The sequence below is a fragment of the Cydia splendana genome, chromosome 2 (genome assembly GCF_910591565.1).
Source record: "Cydia splendana chromosome 2, ilCydSple1.2, whole genome shotgun sequence".
NCBI classification, from domain to species: Eukaryota; Metazoa; Arthropoda; class Insecta; order Lepidoptera; family Tortricidae; genus Cydia; species Cydia splendana.
The window spans coordinates 14,295,342-14,318,719 of NC_085961.1; the positions used below are offsets into that span (position 1 = coordinate 14,295,342).

The 23,378-nt window shown below is 35.8% G+C and overlaps 1 protein-coding gene across 2 annotated transcripts in view; it reads right to left on the minus strand.

Annotated features, from left to right (window-relative positions):
- Nucleotides 1–16,121, minus strand: part of LOC134804532 (uncharacterized) — a 121,108-nt gene extending 104,987 nt beyond the window's left edge. The window contains exon 1 of one of the 2 annotated variants that reach the window (XM_063777638.1): nucleotides 15,965–16,121. The gene's annotated coding sequence lies outside the window, so the exon portion shown is untranslated. Of the gene's footprint in view, nucleotides 1–15,960 lie in introns of both variants that reach the window. The other variant, XM_063777628.1, reaches the window with a different exon arrangement.
- Between the last annotated feature and the right edge of the window lie 7,257 nt (nucleotides 16,122–23,378).

Consider the following 23,378-nt stretch of genomic DNA (forward strand, 5'->3'; position numbering starts at 1 on the left):
TACTTATACATATATATTATATATGTATTTATAAGTAAAGTAATTTTTTGTACTGGAAAATCCAAACGCATTGGTTGTACTACTAATCATCAATCAATCATTCATTATCATTTAGTATTTAATCTCTCTGTGAGTTAAACACTAGTTACACGAAAATTAAGCGTCGGTCAATTCTTTAGTCGTTAACCTTAATACCGTTTAATCTTGGGTTATGTTCGAAATCGCTTAGCCCTTCGATTATTACCCTTCCATAACTGTAACTACTAAAAGTAATGTAACGACCCAAGAAACTGTCGGACGTGTCTCATTTACAATGACGGTAATAAAATGGGTCAGTAGCTCAATATGTATGATAGAAGATAGAAGAGTGTTTTGGGAGATCAAAGTGTATCAATTGCCTACCTCGTTGTGTAGGGCGCTTGAATGCTGGTGTTAGTTTTCCTTTGGGACTTGTTAGTGGAGTTTTGTATTACGTAATTAAGTTTTGTAATCGGACTCTTTCATGGATGACTCACGTTAGACCGGGCCGTGGCCGAACCGGAGCTACCGGAGCTTCATTTTCTATGGAAAGCACCACGTGATCACCGATCAGCCGTCATAGAAAATGACATGTCGGACGCCTCGGTACGGCACGGCGCGGTCTAGCGTGAGTCAACCTAGCATTTCATTAACATCTTATTTACTTATATTTACTAGTATGTTTTGCTGTCAAATATAAATTAAAGATTTATTTAACCAATACCGACTTGCAAATTTTGAATTTAAATAATGGAAAACTACTTTACTAGGTACTGTAACGTATTAATTGTTTGTAGAGATCGACTGTACAGTAAGTACAATCAGCACCAAAAGTAACGGATCAGTCTACAAATCAAAAGTATCTACTACTCTCTAATAGCTTAAAGAAAAGATAATAAGTTCCGCCGACCACTTTAATTTGATACTAAATTTGACCATGTTTTTTGCAAATAAAATGACCAGAATAGCCTTTTTGGCCTTCTAAGCTCTTCTACCCTGCTCATAATTTTATCACAAAAATATAATGCCCTCAACTACACGTTTACCCAATTTCAATTAAATTAGAACAAATTTACTTAAGTTCTTGAGTATCAAACTATCTTCTGACAGTTCAGCTTAAAAACATCGAAATGCCGGGACGTGCCGCTAGCCAGCCGCGTGATCCAAGTCGAATGTAAGAACTTCGCTTCGCTTCGCTCGCTCGTTTAAGAAAAAGTAGAGTGACAGGTACTTTAGACTGTAGCTAACTGCTAACTGTAGATATATATTATTCATCTACTTGGCTAAGAATTCTAGAATGACAGATACTTTTGGAGCGTTAATTGTTTATCAGCTACTATTGATGCTGAGCTTAGGTCTTACTACTTTTAGGTAATTGACATAAATCAACGTGCTTGCTTGGTCATTTGGCCAATAAGATAATAGGTAGGTAATTACTACTTTTAATAAGTTTATTTTAGTTTTTATTTTATTCAATATTTAGTATCCCTATTTTCCCCGGTTTCCCCTTATCATTTGAAAGATGGATAATTTATTTGGCATCGATAATTGGAACATATGTAGGTACGTATCTTTAAAAAGAGTTTCCAATTTACAGCTATCCGGACACTGAGAACTACAACGCTACAAAAGATAAGTTTTTTGCAAAAATTTCATTCAGATCATCAGATCAGTTCGATGGTACCATAATATTACATTGTCACCCGATTTGCATAGGTAATTTGTATGCAAATTTTCAGCTCAATCGGGAATGGGGGACCATTTTAGCTTCCAAGATTTGACCCACACTACAACTTATCTTATAGGGCAAGTTAAATAAAAGCTTGTAAAATATCTGGCATTATGCGTCAAAAAAGAACTTTGGAAATCTTAGAATTCTTAAAAAATCGCGACAATACGGAGTACATGTATCAGCAAAACGTTGATAATGCGTATTACTCATTTTGTAAGGCAGCAAATTTGGCGAAAGAATGATCCGGGAGCATTCACGGAAAAGTAATCTATTAGGATGAAAGGCCCCATTCAATTGTATGAGTCAAGGAAGGATGAGAAGTAGAATAATAGTATATATGCTATATTCTTACTATATGCTACGTTTTTGTGGCTACGTAAAGTGATAGAAAGCGATGTGATTACTAGAGGGGTCAATCATAATAACTATCAGTAACCATTACGTTTAGACTTAGTAACTAAATTCGTTTTTTGAATCCACGAGAAGTTTGGAAAAAGGAAAATCAAATTTTCTCAAGCATTCGTGGAAATATTGTCATAGTAGGCTGCGAAACGTCAGTAGTGACCCCCCCCTGCAAATTTCTATGCAGCTGCAGGGGGGGTCACAAGTAATTAATAGTAAGTACCGGCACAGGACAGCTGTCGTTTTTATAAATAGAAAAGTTTACGCCTTTAGAAATTTAACATTATTTTCACGATTTTTTACTCATAGTTTTGGGGATACAAATACACATTTTTAGTACCTATAGATAGCACTGGCGTATAATTTTGCTTCGATCAATTATTTTGAAATTCCAATACGCAGGTACGGACTGTCACACTCAGCCGAAATTTGTGTAGCAAATGTGCTGCGCAAATAAACTTCTTATAATAAAATTATTGTTAAATTACCTATTCCCACAAAAGTAATAACAGACGATAATTTGTACCCGGCCTCTCGATTGAAATTTTAAGGGTGTTTTTTAATTTCAATCGCCTCTCTCACGATCCGCGGATAATAGTGTCGCTCGTTGGAGAGGACTTTGGGTTTATGTAGCTCAATCCAGTCCAGTGATTCGTTCCAAGCCATAACCACCATCATCATCTCTCATCATCTATATGTCGTAGGCCGATCGTAAGATCAGGCAGATCGTAATGTTCCTGTGTAATGTTTTGACGATAGTCACATTAAACCAATACATAGGTAGGATAGGTTCGTTAGGTTGCTTCAGATGCCCGAAGGGCAAACTGCCCAGAAATAGGAGCCCCGCGTAGCGGGGCTCCGTCGACTCGGGGAACGAGTCAAAGATTTTCACGTTTCACGATATGCCTAGGAATTTCACGATATGCCTGATCTTACGATCGGCCGCCGACATAATATATATAGATAGATAAATAGATATTGATATGATCTTCTGGTCTCATGGATCTTTATGTTGGTTGAAATTATCGTCTACTTGGGGACCAGTGACTCAAATGTTGAAAGTAATAACATACCTTATCCGACATCGAGGTACCGTAATGAAATTCAAAAGTTTCCTAACCTGTCCCCGGAGAACTCGTAAATAAATTTGAAGGACTGGAGTGGTAATGACGTGTTTTGCTACGTATTTCAGTGTAAAAACAGACAAGTTTGGTCGAGTTGCTGATAAATTAACGGTGTTTTGCGGTCCTCGTGAAAAAACCCTGGTATTTCCGAAGTTGATTTGTTTGTTTGTTGTTTTGTTAGCATACCAATTAAGGCTTATGAAGTAAATGTATAAGGAAAATAAATAGTAATTATTATTATATACTTAAATAGTCAGTAAATACATACCTATTAAGTGCTTGGAAGCCAAACATGAATATAAAACATTACCAACGTACCATGCCCAGCTAGTTGGATTTTTACTCAGAATACCGAACTATACTTACAATACTAATCAGTTCTTTAACTTGAGAAGAAATATTTGAATACACACTTTTAATTACAAAGATGTCCATCACACACACAACTTATAATATTTTATTTTCAATAGTTTAAATAATCTAACATCATGTAGAATGATGCAAAACATGCTCACCTCTATAGTGGAATGATCACTTACTACAGTCATATACTTGTACAATATTTGTAACGAATATGAAGTGTGAAAATGATGCCTACATCGTTGCCGTATAAATACATACATAAGTATAAAGCCTAGTACTAGCACACATATAATAACAGTACTTAATCATGAGTATTGAGTGGCAGATAAGCTTCACCGTTCAATGAATATCATTGTTGTCAAGTGTACAGATGTAGGTAGTGCATAATTGTTTTCCATCGTATTTTCTCGAAAACGTTCGTATTTGTAGAACTGAAGTAGTTCAGTCAACCTCAGTACTTTTTGTACCGAGACTGACTGAGATAGCAAGACACGTTCGTACGTTTCCGTGAAAATACGATGGAAAATAATTATGCACGACATCTGTATATTCATTTACCTACTTAAACTTAAAAGAGAGTAAAAAATAGAAAACTAAACGTTTTCTACGTACAAAACTTATACACAGTCTATTTTAATTTTATTGAAATTATTAGCAGCTTAAACTAATACCAGACATTAAGACATGTCAAGTTTCATGTTATTTCAGTTTGTTTATTTAAGATAAGAGTGTTACATCCAATCCATTCTATGGGAGCGGCTTTTTGGTGTTTATAAATAGTGTGCTCTAAATCTAAATAAATTCTACCGTTGTTGTGGTACAATTGTGACAATGTTTTACTGTTCTAAATCTGTGTACAGTGGTCGCGGCCGATACGTCAATAGTCGGGGAAAATTCCCGAGTACGCGCAATAAATCATTGGAATTGTTCCCAAACAATCGTGATGGATGCTGGGCCGGCCGTTTTTAACCCGGCGACGGGGATAACCTCGCATTTGTCAGGAATGAACTATACCTGATTTACATTGGATAGGGCATTGGAAGTACAGATATCCTTTTTCTAAACGCAAATCCGTTTATTTGTAATAATCAGGTGGTTAAAGCCTGAGCCTTGATTAATTCGAATATAACTGCGAAACCAAACTTTAGGTAATCAGCTATTTTCATCTAATATAATATAGGTGGAAAAATCGAGTGCCACATGGATGGCAACTACCTTAAATATTGTAGGTAAATAGCACATTTTGTGTAAAGGAGACTTTCCTTTGTTTTTAAAAACAATAAATTCTGCATTAAAGGATTTATGAAAAATCGCTTGCCTCAGTCGGGACTCGAACTGGTCAAATGTGACAAAAAATAACGTGCCATATTTTATGATGCAGATTGAAAGGGTTACTGATAAGGTTAATTTTTCTCTAAATAACAAATACAATCAGAATAACGGAAGGCCATGAAAATTGAAAATTAACACATTTGACCGGTTCGAGTCCCGACTGAGGCAAGCGATTTTTCATAAATCCTTAAATTCAGAATTTATTGTTTTTAAAAACAAAGGAAAGTCTCCTTTACACAAAATGTGCTATTTATTTACAATATTTAAGGTAGTTGCCATCCATGTGGCACTCGATTTTTCCACCTTGTATAGTTAGCTGCAGAGATAACTGATACCCCTGCACAGAAATTTATTGGCAGGGGGTCAAATATATTTGAGTTACGGAACCCTAAAAAAAGTGTATTACTACTAATACTTCTATACTCAAATGTCACTATATCTATCATTTCTAAACCAATGAAAACGTGCAGCGTTTGTTCACAAGAAATAGGAAAAATTAATAAAAGTCCCAACTAAACAAAGCTCACCGAAAGAACTTCCTACAAGCTTTATCCAGACTATATTCACAAAGTTTCCACAATTACTTATTTCTGTACTTGAGTGCACAATGGGAGCAGAATAACAACCGGTCATTAGTAGTCTCTAGGGCCGCCAGATAGAATAAAAAGACGATAAGTAGGTATTTACGGCTAACACAAAAACATGGGCTTTTGTTATACATATTTCCTTCCCAAAATACGTTCCCAGACATAAGGACAATCACAACTTAAATAATTAGTTCGGGTCATGTCCAATTATTTTATACCAAAGGCAATTATGTAATAAATAGTGACACTATCCATGCACGGTCGTCTTCCTGAGATAATAGCAAGGACCGCTATAGCACTTTCTTCGTAGCGTAAATATGTAAATAAAAATGCTTACTTGTTCATGAACAGTAGAGAAAAGAAAATATTGCATCTATGTCTAAAAGTTATTTTTTTGAAATAGTGCAACGTTTATTACAAATTATTTACAGAGTAAAAATTGTAAATATGAAAATCACAAAGCGTTTAATAAAATGTCTGGCCAAAATCAAGTCGGGATATTGCTAAGTGTAGACTGTAGAGTTCCTATCTTATTATTCAACATAGATTTTTCATTATAATTTAAGCTCCAAACCATTAACTGGTCCTAACTCTAACTCGTCTTAGCCGATAAGATGGGTTCTCTCTCTCCTCAGCATTATTATTCCCATCTGATTGTGGGGTCTGCTTTACTGGTCTTTTCTCTCCACTATCTTATCGAGCCTCGTTACCCCGCACATCCACCGAAGCATCTTCATTTCGGCGACTTGGACAGATCGGACATGGCTCTGCGTCATAGCCCATGTTTCACTCCCATTAACATGGGTTAAACCTAAATAATCGTACACTGTGTGTTTTAAGCGGAATGCCGCGGATTCGGCTGTGAGCTCCCTGCCAAAGTTTTCTTTAGGGACTACAGCATGAGGTTCTTCAAAACAGGACAGTACAGGTTTTCAAATAGTCGGCAACGCGAATCGCACGCTCCGTAGCGTATCGTAGTCATCTCTCCACAGCATCTCTCTCTATCACTCTTCCACAGTGACAGTTGCGTTTCGTTCGCTACGGAGCGTTAACGATTGCATGTTAGCTACGCACCCTGAAGCCGAGCTGCAGGCGTCTACAGGATACGGTTAACGCATACTATCAGGCGGGCCTTTTACCACCGACTTTAGTATAAAATATATGCTGCTGCTCTGCAAAAAAATAGAATTTAATACAAATAGATTTGATTGATTTTTCATGTAGCTAGTTAGTTAGCTATTACTATGTTAGGTACTTACTAATTCATATTATTTTATTTCACTTGCTTCCTTTTGAGTTTATATCTCTATAAATGTTGGCTAAAGATTTTGTATACAAACACAATTGCTATTTCTGAGGGTTTATTTTCAATATTCTTGTATGAAATTTGTAGCAAAATTTTAAACTCACAACATCCGAATATATCAATTTACGCGCCAAATGTTAAAAACACCTACATTTACCGTAAAAAATACGATATTTTTATTCTCCTCACGTTTACCGTTAACGTGACACAGGGTATAATTTGGGGCTGTAAATGAAGGTTAACATTTGAAGACCGTTTTAGAGATCCTTTGAATTTATGTGGTTTAAAAACGGCGTCGTAGACATGATTATAAAGAAAATAAACACCTGACAGTTTAACTTAGGTATCTACCTATGTTGTCATTTAGCGGTTGCAATATTTTTGGGTAATTTTTTTAATGTTTTAATACCTCATCATCTTCCTCGCGTTGTTTCGGTATTTTGCCACGGCTCATGGGAGCCTGGGATCCGCTTGGCAACTAATCCCAAGAATTGGCGTGCCTACGCACTAGTTTTTACGAAAGCGACTGCTATCTGACCTTTCAATCCAGAGGGTAAACTAGGATTAATTGTCCGGTTTCCTCACGATGTTTTCCTTCACCAAATGTTTTAATAACTAACTATAATCTGTATCTTTAGGTATTTAAATAAAAGTAAACAAAATCTTATCATTACACAATCAAATAATGTAGGTTAAAGGTTAAAGTCAGGTCGTTCAGTGACTGGTCCAGGCAGTTTTGTATTAGGTCGGTTAACCAATAAATGTTATAAGTACCCAAAAATTTACAAATTGTTTATTACTTTTTTACAGACTATATATGTTAATTATGATTCGTAGAGTATTAACATATTTGTATTATCAAAACAATACGTTGAATGGATGGGAACATAAAATACTAATTAAGTTCGAAGTCTCAATATTTATCCAAATATCTACGGAACCTGCAACTGGCATAACAATTAAACGAAATTATAAAGGGTATGTTTCAATTAATCCGCCGTTGGTGAAAAACAAACGTTACGCAGGAAGCACATTTTCAAATCATAATCATAATATCTTTATTGCGTTCATGTTGGTACAAATAAATACAGATGGAAACTTACAATATTATGGCGCAACATGAGACCCTGTTAGGGTATTACAAAACTATAACTAAAAACTTACACACAAAAAAATCTATACAATAATAAATAATACAATTATTTTTGAAATTACAGCTTGTGATTGGCCATAGGTTGTTTTAAAAGCGTTAATACCACCAGCAAATGGTCAAATTCTGTGGTAGCATCAAAATTCAACTGTATGACGCACAATATGGCGGACAAGTTGTGAAATCGCGATGTGAAATTGTGCCCCTGTAGACACGTGTACGAGTCATTTGTGCTCGTTCAATTTTATAGATAATGGCCGTTTGGTCACGTCGTTGGCTTGGTGACATCCTGAAGGATTAACGATGCTTGATGCGCAGTATTTTAAAACATGGGTATTGGTGTTTCCGTGGTGTCAAATATGAATTGGTCATATAAATGGTAGTCCGGCCTTCTTTTTAGAAAATGATGGTATCGGTGTGCAAGTTTTACGTATAACAATGATTTTAAGCCTCCTCGAGGTTATGTTATCTATAAAAAGTGGACTTATAAATCTCTAAGTTACACATTCGTTTTTAATGAAATGACATATGAGTGACATAAGTGAGGGCCTCGCTTCCCTACAATACAAAAAACGAATGTTTGTCGTAGTGTAGTAGTGTAGTAGATTAAAGAACGTACCTAATATGTATTCGTTGCCCACCATTTTTTCATTTCAACGCGTTATTTAAGTCGCTATTCACTAACACGTTTTATTGGAAGATTTCATGTATTTCTAATATACAGGGTGACCTTAGCCATTGGACAAACCCTAAAATCCCACGTAGGGTTACTTCTCAAAAATGCTCTAACGGTAATATTTTTTTTAATTAGAACAAAAGAAAAAAAAAAAATCAAACAAAAGTTATTTCCAATAATCGACAACAAAAAGAAACATACTGTATTAATCATTGGCAGTGCTTTTGACAATTTGTTTGAAAATGTGCGGCAATGATGACATTTGTCAAAAGTCAGAATCTTATTAATGTCATAAATAAAAAAGATAATCAAAACGGTCGAAGAAGGTTTCATACTATTTATTACCTCAGGAGCTACTAACACATACAGGTTGCTCCAAAGTAAAAAAATCGTAATTTGTTAATTTCTTCGTAACCGCTACACCGATTGTTATGATACTTTGTATACTGGTTCTAAATACCCTAATGCATATGTACATTTCGGCTAGGCTTTCCAATGGCTAGGGACACCCTGTATGTATTTTAGTACTCAGAATGTATAAACTTTAACTTGAATAAACTGTGCACTATTTTCAACTGCCTTTGATGCCTACTACAACGGCTGTGGAATCTCCATTATTCTAATTATATAAAATAAAAATTGTAGACGTCGCATTACTCAGTAACTGAGTAACTAATTGTAACTACACTTAACTGAGTCTCAGTTAAGTGTAGTTACAATTACCGCTGATGAAAATTTTAATAATATGCGGCCATTTGTTTTTATTTTACACAACAGTGGGCGCAAAACATCAAGAATACTCGTAGCCTTGTTAAATATGCCTCAATGAGCGTCGCATATATTTTTCGCGCATCAATTTTTAAATTTATACCTAATAGCATAGCTCCGTTGCATTTGTACATTAATTTAACTTGGACACTATTCTGTAGTCAACTAGGAACACTTATAGTTTCGCCGTATCCTTGTCCGTCTGTTTGTCTGTCAGTCCGCGGCTATGCTCCGAGCTCCGTGATCATTAGTGCTAGAAAGCTGAAATTTGCCATGGATATATTAAACATTCATGCCGACAAAGTGGTAAAATAAAAAGTATAAAAATGCTTTTAGCCTATTTTTTTTCTTTTTAACCCTTTGATGTGGGGTGTCGTTGAATTGGTCCTTCAAAATAAATATGGTTTTTTGCACCTTTTGATCCCCGGTAAAGATGTCTGAAGTTTCTATCAACATTATCCACGTCTACTTGGTGTGGAAATTTTGCCTTCAAAAATGCACTCTAACTACGATTATTTGACAACTCGATGAAAATTCCCGAGTTGCGTTAAAAACATGTGTTCTCACAAACATAAGCTATTTTTTCTACTAAAAATAGCAGTGTCAATATACCTAACTGTCAAAGAAGTGCTTACATTAATCTACATACATAAACGAATTTGTTTAAACACCCGTTTAGACACCCCTTGAGGCAAAGCTGGCTAGTTAGAAGGTATGTCAAGAGCAGTTAAAACATTTGCATGATTTTTAAAGGCACTCAGGTGTTCGTTCGCGTAACTGTGTCATATATAGATACATACATATGTAATCATAGAAGTGACATATCATGCTCAATTTTGTGGGTCATATCTTCACCCAAGAATTTGTCCCATCCATCATCGACTTCGGTGACCGATCGCTTGACTAACTCGTTTTCGCTATAAGTTTACGTAATATCACACCCTTTTATTTTGGTGCCCGTTCCGTCTTGTTAAAAATAGGACTGTTGCATGGTTGTTAAATAAAGAATCTCACTGCTGTTGCTAAACGCTCCCAAATCATTAAAACTTTAATTAAATTAATTAAAAACCCCGACTGCGGTAAGGTAGGTATCGGTAATCTTAATACATATAGGTAGCGTTTTCAATCCGGAGGTCGCGGATACAAACTCCAGCTCCTATAAATGAGATTTTCTAACATTTTCATTTGATATTGTTTACCAGTCCCTTTTCGGTGAAGGAAATCATTGCGAGGAAACCGGAATTATCCTAATAAAGCCCTGTTTCCCCTCTGGGTTGAAAGGTCAAATAGCAGTAACTTTCGTAAAAACTATTGCCTATCTACGCCAATTCTCTGGATTAGTTGCCCAGATCATCCCAGATTGTGAGCCGTGGCAAAAAGCCGGATCAACGCTAGGAAGATGATTATAATATGGATAAAGATACCCTGAGTCACTACATAAAACATATTAAAATTGCTAGCAAACCTTACCGCGCACTACTAAGGGTCACTTGCACCAATCACTAACCCGGGATTAACGGGTTAAACCTGGAGTTACTATGGTTACCAGTACAATTTGATACTGGGTTAACGGTTTAGTGGGTCGGTGCAAGTGGCGCTTAGACGGATCAAATACTTATAGTTAAGGAGAATTGTAATTATCTTGCTAAGTATTATTTGGATTTAGTTTTTTAAATAAATTCACACACACTATTGGTTTCTACTCTTGCTTTCTTGTAATTGAACTGAGTCTTCTGACACAAGCATAATTGGGTTATAAAAATTTGATCCCAATGTAACAAAACTTTACAAAAACCAATAAGTATAATATTTTTGATTTTCAAATGACACGTAACTTGTATTCATCACAATCCAACACATAGTTTTAAAATGAGAACGAAAAACTTGCATGCTTGTTTGCGAAACGAGCTTGCTGCGGATTCTTAAAGAGATCTAATTGATTCCTTTATCAGACATTTTTTTTCCTTTTAATTTCTCCCAGAGATCAGAGATCGTGAACAATTTTGGAAAAGTACGACTTTACCGTTTCAAATTGTACCTAATAATCTTTGCATTTCAATGATTTCAATATGCAAAAAAAATCATAGAACGTCCTTGTTTAAATATTTGCATGAATATCTTCCTGCTTTCCTGATTTATTTCGTAAAATGTGTCTTGAAGTCCGTAGCTGGTCCTGGGTCCTGGTCTTAGTATTTTCTAAACTTAGTATTTTGATACTAGACGAGACGGGTAGGTACCTACAAATAGACAGGAATATTACATTTCACTGTTATTTTTTTTTTTTTTTTTTTTAACATAGAAATCTGAGTCGGCCGGAAAAATCCGGCCCTATTTCTCATTACCCTAAAGGCAAAAGTTTTTATAGCTAGTACAACCTAATACTAACTAGCATTTCACTGTTAAAATAAAATGTACTTACATGAAGCGAATGGTCCTAGGTTCACAACCCCTGATAATGGACTATGAAAAGTCAATTTTAAATTCAGATGAAAACAATAATTATATGTACAGATGGCTAACTTATTAAGCCTGTGTTGTTTATGCTACAATATCCTCACCAAATCCTGTTATTACGTTCCTGTCACAACCCATTATCTGAAAATTCCTACGAAATTTGGAGCATATTTTTATTACCCCGCGGACAGCCGTGCCTGATAATAAAATTTTAGGAGCATGATAAAAGATCAGAGAGCGAAAGCTTTTTCTGTGTATTGCAAGTAAACAGCTTATTTAATGAAAGTACCTACAGTAAAATTACGAGTAGGCTATGTGGTATTTTAAGAGAAATAAATATTTAAATACGTAGTTACCTATTTGGTAATGATCCTGTAGATTTAAATAAAACCGGCCAAGTGCGAGTCGGACTCGCGTTTCTAGGGTTCCGTACATTAAGTCCGACTCACGCTTGACTGCACATTTCTAATAGGTTTTCCTGTCATCTATAGGTAAATAACTATTTTGTGTATTTTTTTCAAAATTCTAGACCGAGTAGTTTCGGAGATAAAGGGGGGAATGGTCATTTTTTGGCTATTTTCTTAAATAACATCTAACTTATGTATTTTAAAATTATAATAAAAATATATTTGATATTCTCAAGATGAGCTCTTTCATTTGATATATAACACGATATAGTTTTAAAAACTTTATTTTTGAACTTTCTCATTTACCCCTCAAAAGTGCCCGCATGTTTAAAATTCATTTGTTTGCGTTACATTTCCATCTTTGGGTAACTAATTTACATATTTGTACCAAATTTCAACTTAATTGGTCCAATAGTTTCCGAGAAAATAGGCTGTGACAGACGGACAGACAGACAGACAGACAGACGCACGAGTGATCCTATAAGGGTCCCGTTTTTTCCTTTTGAGGTACGGAACCCTAAAAACGAGTGTACCGCGATAGTACCTATCTCACGCGCGAGGTAGGTCGGATGCCAAATCAAACATACATTTTGATATCAATATTATGTAATTTTTTATCATTCGCGCGTGCATTTCGCTTGTAAGTACCTACTTGTTCGCGCATGTAATGGAGCGAGTGAAAGAGAGAGGGGCGTATGATAAAAAAAATTACATTAAATCGTTTTGACATCAAAATGTAAGTTCGAAATAGCTTCCCGGTCTTTTTATAACTGAAACGGGTAGATAGTCTATCTCGCGCGCGATACACTGTCTCGGCGCACTCGTGCTATGCATACCGGAAACTTAGCATGAGTGTAATAATAAAGACCAATCTATTGTCGATTGCCGCTGAGCCGATTACATGGAAAAAACATAATAAAAACTGCGACGCTGACATTAGACGACGTGAGCGTTGGAAAAGGCCTATAGTTACTCTGTATCTTTAGGTATTTAAATAAAAGTAAACAAAATCTACCCTCAAATGGCTCCTTAAGCCAGTTGAGGGTAGATTAAAACATTACACGATCAAATCCGTACACGGCGGGAAGAAGCTGATAACTCGAGATATTTTATTGAAGAAATTTGAACTTAAAATAAAATTACATAAAGTTCAAATTTCTTCAATTTTTTCCTGCCGTTTGTCAACTTCTTCCCGCTGTACGGAAATAATGTAGATAAAGTCAGGTCGTTCAGTGACTGGTCCAGGCGATTTTGTATTTGGTTGGTTAACCAATAAATGTTGTAATTACCCGAAAATGTAGAAATTGTTTGTTTACTTTTATTTAAATACCTAAAGATGCAGACTATAAGTTCAATACTACATTTGCCCAATGCGTCAGCGCGTTCCTCAAATTATGTTAAAATGATTTCCATAGGTAACCTCAATATCCAGAAATGGGGACTAATTTATACGGAGAAGCGGTCGTCCCCTTTCCTCTTTGAGGCTATCGTGACTGCTCATGGAATGTCGACTGTTCCATGTCGACGTCGATCGATCGATTTGTCCAGGTAGAAACTATCGATCAACGTCGACTGTTCCATGTGGACGTCGATATCGATCGATCGTGGTTGTTACCACACCGAGCGTGAGCCTAGGTCTCTATTTTTAACCGCTAAGGGTGTTCCCTTATTGGTTAAAAATAGAGACCTAGGCTCACGCATTTGATCATGATAGTAAATTTTATTGCAGTTATTATCTATATTCTTATAAATATGGAACTGTGGAAAGTTTAAATATCGTGAACGCTGCAAAAATTTACATGAATTCCGTGAAAATAAAAATCAGACTCATAGAAGATGTAGATACAATTCCTCACCAGTCTGCCCAGCCTGCGACCAAGAACGTTATGTCACGATGGAAACGTCAAACCAAATAAAAAAGTAAGTGAACGCTATTAAGGCCCGATTTATAAACTTACGTAGCTGTACCTATACATACACTACTAGTTAGGTACAAGCAGGCCAAAGGTCCATTGAAAGTCAGAAGTCTTTTGTTAATTAGCTTTTCGAAGTTAGAGTTAGTTTAGCCGTAGACATTAATATGTATAGGCAGGTATTTACTCAGTAACCACATTTTTTTATCCTATTATAGACTGAAATGATGAGTAGAAATAAAGTTTCTCGCGAAATTCCGTTAAATTTAATTAAGAGTTATACGACACAACAGCGTTTTATATTTTTATTTCGTAGAAGTAAAATAGCGACTCGTGACCGGCAATCAAAATCGTCTCAGTCTCTACATTACCGTAAAATGGGGTGAGTAGGGTCAAAACTGAAATTCAAACCTCGATAACATTTTATTTTTACATTATGAAAACTAAGTGGTGTATATGTCGCAGTCAAAAGTGTGAACTGGTCATAAGAACTTTTAACCGAGAAAAACAGGCAAAACTGCTTTTGACTGAGCATGTTGGTCAAAACTTCAAAAGTAGTTTTACCTGAAAATAGTTTAATAATAATTGTGACTGTTACTATCAGTCAAAAGTACTCGCAGAAATAGGTAGGTTAGGGTTATTTTTTTTTGCTACGCCCTAAAAACTAAACTGTTCCCAGAGATAGGTAGGTTAGGTTTATTTTTTTTTTGCTACGCCCTAAAAACGAAACTGCTGCCAGAAATAGGTATGATTTTCAGGTAAAACCACTTTTGACCAACATGCTCAGTCAAAAGCAGTTTTGCCTGTTTTTGTCGGTTAAAAGTTCTTTTGACCAGTTCACACTTTTGACTGCAACATATATAATAAGTGTTCCGGACGTTTGTATTTTAGTTTTTATTTTATTTTGGGTAGTTCCATTTCATAACTTTGACGATAAAGAGGAAAACCCACCTCACCCCGTAGTGCCTCGTATTTGGGGTGAGAGGGGTTTTCATACAAAGGTGATTTTGGAAGATTGTTGGATCGATTTTTTTTTATTATGCGTATTACTATAGCTCCATTTTAAATTGTAATTTTATTATTATGAGCTTGTGTGATATGTTACTAACAAGGAATTCTCATTAAAGTTTTCCGATTCTAAGCAGTTAGTGCAATATAGTATCTTGCCGTTGCTCGGCACCTCAATTACAAACTGAAATCTATAGGTATATGGACCTACTATGTTTCTTTGGTTCGCCATGAAACCACCAGCCAAGTGGAAAATAAACTTTGCTAGTAAATAAAGTAACTACAATAAAGTTATCCTTTTTTTATTAAGATCTATTTAGGCGTATTTTAGATATTTACGTCACCATTCGTATCTCCAATTTTAATTTTTTTTATTCAATCCAATCCAATTTAATAAGAATGATAAAACATTAATATGCACCTCTCTTATGATGTCATTCTATTTGCAATATTTTTAAGCTCTTCAAATGTACATTACCCTTGTCGCTTAAAACCAAAAGTCTTCAGAAATTTTAACGCATTATTTACAAAAATAATGTTATTAAGTTAATGAGATAGTATAAACAGAAAGAAGATATTGTTTTCTTTTAGAGTCTTTTTAACAGGAAACTTCCAAAAACTTTACGTAATAAATCAACCGTTCGCGCCGTTTTATAAGCTCAGGCTTTAACACTTCACGCTTGATTTTTATAAATAAAAAAACACGGTTAAAAAATCCACTTACCCGGTATTTCACACGAACGCACTCATCACTTTATCACTCACTGAACACGATTCACTTCATCCTTCAGGCACTGCGCGACGCGGGCACTTTGCACGCGCGGAGTACAACCTCTGCTCCCCACTACAGCGCAGCAGCCTCCGCGCCTGCGCGCAGCCTCCGGTTATTTACGAACTTTCGATTCTGGTACTTTGCTATGATTAATAATTGGTGGGTCCCTACTGTCGCTAAAAAACTTTAGTACTTTATTTTAACGGGGATTATACTACAGCATTCTAATATTTCTTTCTGAGATTATTAAAAAACTTTGCTTAACCCCGAAACACAAATTTTAGGTAACTTATATGTCTAGAATGTTTAAAATTTGGGGTAATTATATGAACAATGTATTTTATTTACTTAACCTTTATTGAACAAAGAATCCTTACAGTTTATTTGCTTAACATAAGGTGGTCGCAATAACAGATCTATATTTATCCGTCTACGTTAAAAGGTATAATTGTAGGCTTTTCAGTAAACTCCACGCCAATCATTTCGATCTCAGCTGACATTATATTCCAAAGCTTACAGAGGTGATAGAAACGTTGAAGGAAACCCTACATCGCTACAAAGAGATTAAGAGGTTTATGTAAGTATATTATGTAAATCAAATAAAATTAATTTGATTTTGATGTTACGATATTACCATGATAAAGGGGTAAATACTCGTACTAAGTAAGATACAAATATGTACCTAATATAATATTTAAAACTTTCGCGTTTTGAAAACATTTATAAACGGGTCTACACAAGTAAATATGTACCGACTAAGAAAGTCTACTCGTAAATTAAAATATATTTTTAAACCTTAGTAGATGTGCTCGCAAAATGCCTCCTGGAGTGCGTATACTGTACGGTCATATCTAGACACGCGGTAGCGTGTCCAGCCAAGTTCAAAGAAAAAGGAACTGGCGACGCAGCAACCGTGTGTAATATTACACGAACCATTTCGAGCTACTTTTGACCCCTTCACAACTTGAAACCTACTCAACCTACACTAATGAAATTTGGCACATGTATTAAAGCCCCTAAGCTTGTCCAAAATACAAAATTTCATAAACGTAGCTCAAACAGTTACTGATTAATTAACGGTTAAAAACCGGCATTTTTGTGACTGACTGACATATAGATCATAAACCTAACCCACTTCCAGATGACCTAGAAACTTGAAATTTGGCATCAAGGTAGACTATTAGGTGTATATAGAGGAAAAAATCTGAAAAGTGGAACTTATTGATATTTCGATGGAAAAAAAAAAAAAATACTTATAGACCAAAAACCTAACCCACTTCTAGATCACTTAGAAACTTGATATTTGGCACCAAGGTAGACTATTAGGTGTATATAGAGGAAAAAATCTGAAAACTGGAAATTATTGATATTTCGAGGGAAAAAAAAGAATTAATACTTATAGACCAAAAACCTAACCCACTTCTAGATCACTTAGAAACTTGATATTTGGCATCAAGGTAGACTATTAGGTGTATATAGAGGGAAAAATCTGAAAACTAGAAATTATTGAGATTTAGATGGAAAAAATAATAATTAATACTTATAGACCAAAAATCTAACCCACTTCTAGATCACTTAGAAACTTGATATTTGGCATCACGGTAGACTATTAGGTGTATATAGAGGAAAAAATCTGAAAACTGGAAATTATTGATATTTCGATGGGAAAAAAATAATTAATACTTATAGACCAAAAACCTAACCCACTTCTAGATGACTTAGAAACTTGATATTTGGCATCAAGGTAGACTATTAGGTGTATATAGAGGGAAAAATCTGAAAACTGGAAATTATTGATATTTCGATGGAAAAAAATAATTAATACTTATAGACCAAAAACCTAACCCCTCTTCTAGATCACTTAGAAACTTGATATTTGGCATTAAGGTAGACTATTAGGTGTATATAGAGGGGAAAATCTGAAAACTGGAAATTATTGATATTTTGATGGAAAAATAATAATTAATACTTATAGATCAAAAACCTATCCGACTTCTAGATGACTTAGAAACTTGATATTTGGCATCAAGGTAGACTATTAGGTTTGTATAGAGAAAAAAATCTGAAAACGGGAAATTATTGATATTTAGATGTAAAAAAAATTATTAGGTAATACTTATAGACCAAAAACCTAACCCACTTCTAGATCACTTAGAAACTTGATATTTGGCATGAAGGTAGACTATTTAGGCGTATAAAAAAGAAAAAATCTGAAATCTGAAACTTTTTAACAAGTGACCGCGCGTTAGCGAGGGTCTCCTTTTCAGCTTAGGCAAACTGCTTTTATGATGAATACCTACTTTAGTAATTTCTGTACAAAAAGTAATGATATCCCAACAAAAACACAAATGTGAAATGAGAGCCAAGTTCAATATTAAGAATATGTGTAGTTGTTGACTCGCTGACAAAAGAATTGAGATCTATATGGGTGCCAAGTTCTGTGTTGTGTAGAAAATCCTGAAATTATAAAGGATTTGACTTGGCTAGTTTTTACCAACAAACCAAATTTTAGAAAAGTAGCCTATGCGTAAAAACTAGCCAAGACAAATCCTTTATAATTTCAGGATTTTCTACACAACACAGAACTTGGCACCCATATAGATCTCAATTCTTTTGTCAGCGAGTCAACAACTACACATATTCTTAATATTGAACTTGGCTCTCATTTCACATTTATGTTTTTGTTGGGATTGGTCATTAACTCACTAGGAACCTATGGATGCACAAGAATTCGCGAGTAGGTACTCTTATACACCTGCCTACTACGGCTTCTTATACCACCTGCACATTTTAAATTTACAAGACTGTTACTGACATCCACTGCTAAAGTGTCATTCTATGGAACTTGCTAACTATGTAAACAAAAGTCACTAGTAAATTCATAATTCAGAGACAATTTCAACACAGTTCCATAGAATGACACTTTACACCAGCTTACCTTACAGTTGAATAAATTCCATTCATAAATTGGTTATGCACTTTTGCAGCTATGTGTACATTAATCCGACACAAGAGCCACGCCGTTTAGTCGACTAAATAGTTTTTACTGTTAAGTTTATAAAAAAATATATGTAAATATGTTAGTCTGTAAGGTATTTGTAATATGGGCCTTGTTGCCTGATTTAAATTTCTAAATAAATAGATTAATTAATTAATAATAAGTTTGATATGAATTAGAAATGTCTGAGACAAAGGGCATTCTAACAGCATGTGTATAAACAATATTGTCAAAGTCTGATCAAATTGAATTGAATGAATGAAAATGAATGCCTTGTCTCATTAGTGGTTGGCAGTTCGGCTCTCGAATAATTTGTACGGTATCATAAAGTTACTAAATTGAGAAAACATTAGGTAAGTTGTTGACTTACCAATTCAAGTTTTTGCTATCGACTACTTTAGCCAATTTTCATCAAATGTCATCAATAAAACAGCCTAAGTATCCCGAAATTGGTAAAAACGGGAGGCGCATGGCATGACCCAACCATCCTAAGTAACACCGGTCAAGAATTGTCGGACCACGCATAATGGAGGGTTCCGTACCTTTATACGATACTAAAAAAGAAACATTCCCACCAAAATATACAGTAGGACATATAATCGTGGTACTTTCGGTTAGTTAGTAAAAAGGGAGGATTTATTGAAAAAACCTTTAATTAATAATAATTTCCGTTTTATGTGTACCTAACAAATTAGCCTTTACCTACATGTCTAGGTACGATAGTTAGTAAATGGATGAAATATTTAATTATACAAAATCTCGTTCTGTTTTTCAATAACATTTAAATTAATATTGAATCATACTATAACTCTGTAGGTATTTAAATAAAAGTAAACAAAATCTACCCTCAAATGGCTCCTTGAAAAGTTGAGGGTAGATGAAAACATTACATGATCAAATAATGTAGGTAATGTAAGTAAGGTCGTTCAGTGATTGATCCAGGCGGTTTTGTATTTGGTTGGTTAACCAATAAATGTTATTAGGTACTACCCGAAAATTTACAAATTGTTTGTTTACTTTTATTTAAATACCTAAAGATACAGACTATAAGTAATTCTTGGAATATAAATATGTTTTCATAAAATATTATTACCGGCAAGCTCATCATTTAGGATTCCGAGAAAATGTTCCAATTACCAAAGGTAGAGTACCTACGTAATTATAATTAGAGAGTTTATTATTGTGTATGGAAATGTAATATAACTACATAATACTCATAATATAGTCCCGTCCTTGACACGACCTTAAACTGTCGCACACTTTTTACCAAGCTGTGTAACGCCAACTAGGGCATGTAAGGCTCAGGGCCTAGGTGACAGTCAACATTAGGGTTAGTTCCTGATTCGCGGGATTCTTGTTTCGCCGGATTCCTGTTTCGCCGGATTTACTTTAGGATGTCACAATCCGAGTATATGAGAATCCGGCGAATCGAGAATTAACCGGCATCAGAGCAGTTAGTAGGCTCCCTGCTCACCTACCAACACGCACTGGACGAGAGCGGTAGGTTAAACATGTAAACCCCCCCCCCCACTCTAAAATGAATACACAAATAAAGAAATGGCCCCTCGAGCGCGGTGGTTCGGGTCATGGTATAATAATATACTCCGCCTGGTACTCCATTCCCGTCTTTTCTAGGTCACCTAACTGACACGGGCCTACGTCATCATGCGACAGCGCTATATGATAATATGCGATAGCGCTATATATAGCGGCCATGTTGTTGTGACGTAGGCCCGTGTCACTCTGGGAATGGAAGACCATGTTTTATTAGACTATGGTTCGGGTGACTCCGCCGACGACGGTAGGCGGAAATCATCCAGATGGTTTCCTGGCTTGCCTCTGGCCTGGCTGGAAAGCAGATGCCATTATTTATGTCATTTGATATTTGCCAGTCGCTTTTCGGTGAAGGAAAACATCGTGAGGAAACCGGACTAATCCCAATAAGGCCTAGTTTCCCCTCTGGGTTGGAAGGTCAGATGGCAGTCACTTTCGTAAAAACTAGTGCCTACGTCAAATCATGGGATTAGTTGTCAAGCGGACCCCAGGCTCCCATGAGCCGTGGCAAAATGCCGGGATAACGCGAGGAAGAAGAAGACAAGACATTTTTTGTTGGTGACCGATTTTTTCATAATATTCAATAACGGCGAATAAAAAAACAGGTTTAAGATTATGTTACTAATATTTAAAACAATTTAATTGTTTAAGTTCAGTGTTTAGATCAAAATAAAATAAACTTTTCTACCCGACGCTTTTATACGCAACAACGCGTGAAAATGACAAGGCGTTTTATGTCATCGTAAAATATAACTTCAAAGGCGAATTTCAGCCTTAATTGCGACCTAGTTTTTAGGGTTCCGCGGCTGAGGACCCCGTGCGACGCATAGTTTGCAAACTGCGAATAGTTCAAGTTTGATGGCTGGCTTCTTGCGGCTTTAACTGTTGTAGTACCTAGTAACTTTTATTGTGTTTTGTACCATAAACTGTAAAAGTAATTAATGTGTTTCCAACGAATCCGCATACTCGTATTTGCATTGTTTTTTTTGTTAAGTATAGCTTTAATGTACTACCTAGTACTTTATGTCTATGTTTGATGTTTAATTATTCTGTCTTTCACGTACCTACACGTAATGGTAAGAACAATGCTATCCTGGAAATTTGAGAAGCCAGGCTCGGAGCCGAAGCCAACACGGAGATACCCTTTCGAGAATTTAATAAAATATATTACAAGTATATCTGCAATCGCTATTTACCAGATTTCTATTTATGATCTTCCCTAGCGGCCCTTTCTAAAATTGTAATAAATATTGTAAGCCAGTAGTTATTGCTACTGGCTTAGAAAACACTCTGGATATAGCCCCCAAGTAAACAAAAATCCGATGAAAAACGATGAGAGATCCTGCCTATGTAAAATGATAGTCTTGGGTTCCAGTCCCGGTAAATTAGTAAAAATATCGTTGTTATCAAATGAAAGGGTTATTTTGAGAATCTCATTCTTTTGACATTGGAAATGTCTTTTCGTTCGCTCCAGTATAGGGTCCGATTTCACGAAAAAGTGCGATCCCCTTATATCTCGGAAAGTTGTGATGATATGATATTAAAAAATAGGCTCAAAAGACGCATAATCACGAGAGCTGTAAGGTCCAAAAATAATTATTAGAGAAAGTCAAAAACAAAAAAGTTATGGTCGAAATAGTGAAAATAAAATTCAATTTTTTCCGAATTTTTGATTTTGGTGCTCGATAATTTGGAAACGAAGAATGATTCCAAAAATTTGAGAAAAACGGCTCTGGACAATTTAGTCAGCTACAATTTGAGCCTAAAACAAAGACGATCGGGTTAAGGGTTTGCCCTGTAGCCTAACCTTAAAATAGTCAAAAAGTCAGAACGACATTTTTCACATGACATTTATGACTTCATGTTTCGCAGTATTCGTTATCGGTGTTTGTTGTGAATTATCGGGATTATGACGGCAGAATAACACTTGCACTGCGTGGGCTATCAAAATTGCTGCAGATTTTTATTGGTCTAACTCTATCTATCCTGTTTGAGACGGGCGTAGATAACGCACTATTCGACAATCTATGCATTCTTGTGGTGGTGGAAATAGATATAGAGATAGAGGTAGAGGTAGAGGTAGAGGTAGATGTAGAGGTAGAGGTAGAGGTAGAGGTAGAGGTAGTGGTAGAGGTAGAGGTAGAGGTAGAGGTAGAGGTAGAGGTAGAAATAGAAATATAAATAATTTTATTCGTGAGCACAAACACAAAATAAAAACTTATGCAGAGAAACATAAAAAAGAAAAAGTGCCACGAAATGGTCTCACCTCAGCATGTTGCTGGCGGCTGCTAGCAGATAGCTGATGCTGAACCCTGGCAGTACCTAGTGGAGCTCGGGTTTAATACAACATAAGCACACGCTGTTTTGGTCATCGGACTCGTCTCGATGAGCATTTAGGAGAGTAGTACCCAAGATAGAGCTGATGTTGAACCCTGGCTGTATCTAAAGGAACTCAGGTTTGTTGCAACATAGGCACACGCTGTTTTGGTCATCCGAGTCATCTTGATGAGCACTTAGGAGAATAGTACCCAAGATAGAGCTGATGCTGAACCCTGGTTTTACCTAGCGGAACTCAGGTTTGGTGCAACATAGGCACGCGCTGTTTTGGACATCCGATTCGTCATGATGATCACATGGTAGAGCATTACCCAAGATAGCTGATGCTGAACCCTGGTAGTACATATTGGAACTCAGGTTTGGTGCAACATAGACAAACGCTGTTATGGTCATCTCTCGTCGCGTCAAACTGCTGTCAAGAAAATTTCATATCTTGCAGCAAATGGGCCGCTGCCGATCAAGACTCGAGTGACGATA